This window comes from Alosa pseudoharengus, unplaced genomic scaffold (genome assembly GCF_046254945.1).
Source record: "Alosa pseudoharengus isolate Yale_2024_CS ecotype anadromous, Long Island Sound unplaced genomic scaffold, YU_APseudo_1.1 YU_APseudo_1.1_scf_17, whole genome shotgun sequence".
NCBI lineage: Eukaryota > Metazoa > Chordata > Actinopteri > Clupeiformes > Clupeidae > Alosa > Alosa pseudoharengus.
This window is the reverse complement of record NW_027468640.1, coordinates 3,310,288-3,315,287: the sequence shown is the minus strand read 5'-3', so window position 1 is coordinate 3,315,287 and position 5,000 is coordinate 3,310,288. Positions and strand designations below refer to the sequence as shown.

The following is a 5,000-nucleotide window of genomic DNA, read 5'->3' as shown; positions in this document are numbered from 1 at the left end:
AAGAAAATATTCAGAAAAGAAAATAACTGAACCATTTTAAAGTCTGTCAGACCTTCATAGCACAACATTTACCTAGTGCAGAATGGATGCAACATAACAGATCAACTTAAGGCTCTGCCATTGGTCACATTAAACATCAGGCTCTGCCATTGGTCACATTAAACATCAGGCTCTGCCATTGGTCACATTAAACTTCAGGCTCTGCCATCAGGCTCTGCGTGTGTGTGCGTTTGTTAGTGCGTGTTAGTGTGTGTGTGTGTGCATGTATGTGTGTGTGTTTGAGAGTATGTGTGTGTGTGTGTGAGTATGTGTGTGTGAGTGTGTGTGTATGTGTGTATGTGTGTGTGTGTGTGTGTGTGTGTGTGTGTGTGTGTGTGTGTGTATGTGTGAGTGTGTATGTATGTGTGTGAGTGTGTGTGTGTGTGTGTGTGTGTGTGTGTGTGTATGTGTGTGTGTGTGAGTATGTGTGTGTGTGTGTGAGTGTGTGTGTGTGTGAGTATGTGTGTGTGTATGTGTGTGTGTGTGTGTGTGTGTGTGTGTGAGTATGTGTGTGTGTGTGTGAGTGTGTGTGTGTGTGAGTGTGTGTGTGTGTGAGTATGTGTGTGTGTATGTGTGTGTGTGTGTGTGTGTGTGAGAGTGTGTGTGTGTGTGTGTGAGTATGTGTGTGTGTGTGTGAGTATGTGTGTGTGTATGTGTGTGAGTGTGTGTGTGTGTATGTGTGTCTGTGTGTGTATGTGTGTGAGTGTGTGTGTGTGTATGTGTGTCTGTGTGTGTGTGTGTGTGTGTGTGAGTGTGTGTGTGTGTGTGTGAGAGTATGTGTGTGTGTGTGTGAGTACAGTGGGTCCCAGTTAAAAATTGACACTTCATTCACGATCAAGGTGATTCACGCAGCTGGGTGAAATGTAAGTACAACTGCAGCCGCTTGGGGGCAGCATAGTCCGCTGTGGCGTTCCACAGTCGAACCAGACGGCGCATTCGACAGCAAGGGCTGTGATTGGCCGAGTTTTCAGTGCGTTTCTGTGTGTTTTTAGCAGCCCCTGCAACATGCTAGTCCACTGTAGCCTAAGCTTTGTACATAATGTTAAACATAGTTTTGGATTCAGTGGCAAAATTTCTTGATTGTACAGTGCCTGTCTCTCAGTAATGTTTTAAAATGAGAGCTTGAGAGTCATGAGAAGTTCGCTTGCTAACAGAACATAAATATGCTGCCCAGAAACCTTGTGAATAGTTCTGATTTTTTTTTACTATACTAACGAGGTTGAAATATAGACTTTGCCTACAGCATCTCCTTAACAGTAATGTTAACAAAATGACAGCATTCATATGACAAAGGAAAACGAATTCGGTCACTCAAGACTGTGCCACAGCAACCAGTGTAGGCTACAGTCTTACCCAATAGGCCTACTCGAAGCAGATAATGTTGTCTGACGGTCGAGTGGGTTAATGCACGTATTTCCAGAGCAGGTCTGCAACTTTCAGGCAGTTGCAATTTTTTGCAAGGTGTTGCTCCTGGCAATACTTGTTTATAAGACGTTTGGTGATTAATTGATAGCTGTTTTTGGGACACGTTAAACGTTCTTTATAATGAACGCATACGGGGAGTAAAACGACTGTTACGCGCTGTTACAACTGTAGGCTACAATGATTGCAATACAAAAATATGCGCGTGTTAGTTTAGTTAGTTTTGTGATGTTTTGCACTTTTGCCTCATGTGTTTTCAGGTTTGAGGGCTTTTTTGGCAAGATTGACCTTGGTTAGACTCTGCATATCTCCGTATGGAAAATAAAGTCAATTTTCGACACACGTCTGTTATTAGTTCAATAACAAGTGTTGCTTGTTAAAACATGTGACTAGTGAAACTCAAATAATTTTAGAAATATTTAGCCAAAGCCAAAAAGTGTTAGAGAGAAGGAGAGACGCCGGTGCAGCTCAGATGTCTTCTTAATTTTCTTTATTCTTTAGTAAAAGGTGCAGAACATTATTAAACTTTGACTAACGTTTCGATGTTCGTTAGTCAAAAACATCGACACATCGAAACGTTAGTCAAAGTTTAATAATGTTCTGCACCTTTTACTAAAGAATAAAGAAAATTAAGAAGACATCTGAGCTGCACCGCGTCTCTCCTTCTGTCTAAAACAGGGGTGATAAAAAAACATACGGCCCGCAATGATTTTGAACGGCCCGCACATCAGTCCCTCAACAACGAGAGAAAACTTCCCTTGTGTGTGTGTAATGTGTATCACACCAAATTGGCTCACCATACCTTCCCAACTATGCACAGTATCCCATTAGCTGCATGCCATCAGGCTATTTACAATTTTCTATCGCGTAAAGTTAGTGAACACGTTATCAAAATTAACGTGCACACATTTTGTTTGAGCAGGAGAGAGAGAATACGCACGCAGGCACAAATAGGCTACTTGTTTTCTTTTACTCGGCTATTTATATATGGTTATCAGCACACAATGTTGGGCTAATTCACTAGTTATGGAGATCACAAGTTTAAACAACGAAAACAGAAAGGATGGAGGCAGCAAAGCTAGAGGAGTTATTCCAGATGGGCAAGAACAAGGTAGGCAATTGGTGTGCTTGTCAGAACGTTAGATTACAGCTGTTTAAAGCCAGACGTCACTGTACGCTAGAACAAAACTAAAGGTAACTTTAGCTATAGGGCTGTATCAATTTGTCCAAATGAATAGGTCATCGTAGACGTTTTTGTTGTATTATTGCATGTGGATATTGTTATGCTATGTAGGCTACTTTTTTTGCAATGCACGGACCTAAAACTGGGAAACGGACAATTATTGTACACGCGTGGATTTGTTTTTGTGGGGGTGGGTGGGTGTACGTACCATAGCTCTCTCTCTCTCTCTCTCTCACACACACACACACACTCACACACACACACACACACACACAGTACCTTTCTTAGCCACAGTTAATTTTAGTGGTGATATGTGTTATGGACATTGTTATGCACATTATTGACTGCAGTTTATTCTCATCAATGTCAGTCCATTAACACATATTGATCAGTTGTTAACTAATTCTGTAGGCCTAGAAGTTGCATTTGAAAATGTTACTGTTGTAGGCTTTTTGTTTTTTATTTCAGCCACACTGTTTTAAAGTGGTTAGGACCATTATTTCACACCAATTTTGAATAAGCCATACTGCAATACCGATTTCATGGTTGCACCATGCACATGTTCGCCGATTATGTGGCCCTCAGTAACCTATAAATTCAATGATGTGGCCCTCTATGAAAAGGGCCACAAAACTGCTTGTGAAAGAAGGGGGTGGGGGAGGGGGGCTTAACGTGAAAAAGCTTAATGTCCCAAAAAGGCAACAAGTCATAATGGTAGGCTATAGGAAGTGGGGGGAGGGTATGGGATGACCAGAGCCGTCTTCGCTGTGCTATTCAGAAAGCATCTTCTATTGTCTTTCCAGGCGCACACAGCTCGTTATAGCCTATCGAGTGCCTTAACAGATAGGCTCTGCTCTTGGGTTTGGCCTCACAGCGAACTCAACCCTCTTGTTGCTTGCAGTTTGTTAAATAAAGCGATGCAGATTACATTATTTATTTCTGATTAATTGTGTCTTTTGATGTCTTCTGCAACATCTGCTTGTTAGGCTGGGCTACTGTCAATGTCCTGTACAGGTAAATGTTCAACAACTGCTGGTGTAGGCCTACAGGCTATAATCAATTAGGGACTGTTCAGGGGCTACCGGAGGAGTTTTGGGAGCGTTAGTCAAAAAGACCCTCCCTCGCCAGCAAGAAATTTATCTACGACCCTCCAAAGTGATTGAGAAAAAACGCATGACCCTCCCCAGTCCCAACAATTTAGGCTATTGATGCCTTCTGTAGGCTACTGGGTCAATTTGGGAGCTTGCATGCTACGACTCCTTCCTTGAAATGCCTTGAAAAGGCTGTCGTTTGCACAATTTCACAAATAATCACCGGGACCGAAACAAACCTGTCAACTTTTCCCGGGTTTATCACGTATTTTAACTTTTTCCTCGCTGTCTTAGGAGGAGCTGCAGGGCCGTCGCAAGGGGGTGCGAGGCCTTGTGCGAACTTGACAGATGCATGAACTTACGTGCATGAAATCATGCTATAGCTTACTTTACACATAGCCAAGGCTACCGTCGGTGCATTTTAATAGTAGCCTAGTCTAATAAGCTACACCAGCTTGTCTTTAAGAGGGGAAATTGTATAGCCTATAACATTAGCCAAATACATGGACAAATAAATGACACTGACTCGCCATATCTTGCTTTGCCGCAAACTCAGCAATGAAATCATAGGCCAGTTTGCAGGTAGCATAACGTCTTTTTCAATTCATAGAAGGGAGAGCCCAGTCTCTCCTGTGACATTGAGGTGAGCAAATAGTTTTTAATAGCCTGTTCAACTTCGAAAAGCTTCGTTCACCGGATGCCAGTCACTGATCGCAATTTCAAATTTCGGGAAGCTTTGTTCAATCTTTTTAAGTGTTAAGTGCAGTGGCCCCTATCTGCCCCCTTTGGAATTATATCTCGAGCCTATTATAAGGTCCAGTGCGTTATGTCCTGGGATTCGGACGTGCTCAAAAAGAAAAGAAAAAACACTTTTTTTTATAGACTGTTATGAGGAGCAATAGGAGTCGTGTCATTCAGACTCAACCCTCTTGTTGCTTTGATATCTTTTTGGTTGTCGTTTGAACGTCGGCAAGCATTGCGGTTGCAATTTAAGTGAAATTTCTACAGTAGGCCTACAACATGCAACATGCTTGTTAGGCTGGGCTACTGTCAATCTAGGTAAATGTTCAACAATTGCTGGTGTACAGGCTATAATCAATTAGCTAAATCATTTGTCTAGCTGTTTAAAAAAAAATCGTGCTACATTCAAACGCAAAAGGTGCTTTGATATCTTTTTCGTTTGAACGTCGGCAAGCAGGCATGCTGCGGTTGCAATGAATGAGGATAATTGGTTTTATCTGCAGATTTATTTTTTGCATTATTTT

General features: G+C 42.0%; 1 protein-coding gene across 2 annotated transcripts in view; it reads right to left on the bottom strand.

Moving 5' to 3' along the window:
• Positions 1-5,000, bottom strand: part of dock11 (dedicator of cytokinesis 11) — a 206,160-nt gene that overhangs the window by 6,262 nt on the left and 194,898 nt on the right. The window lies entirely within an intron of this gene.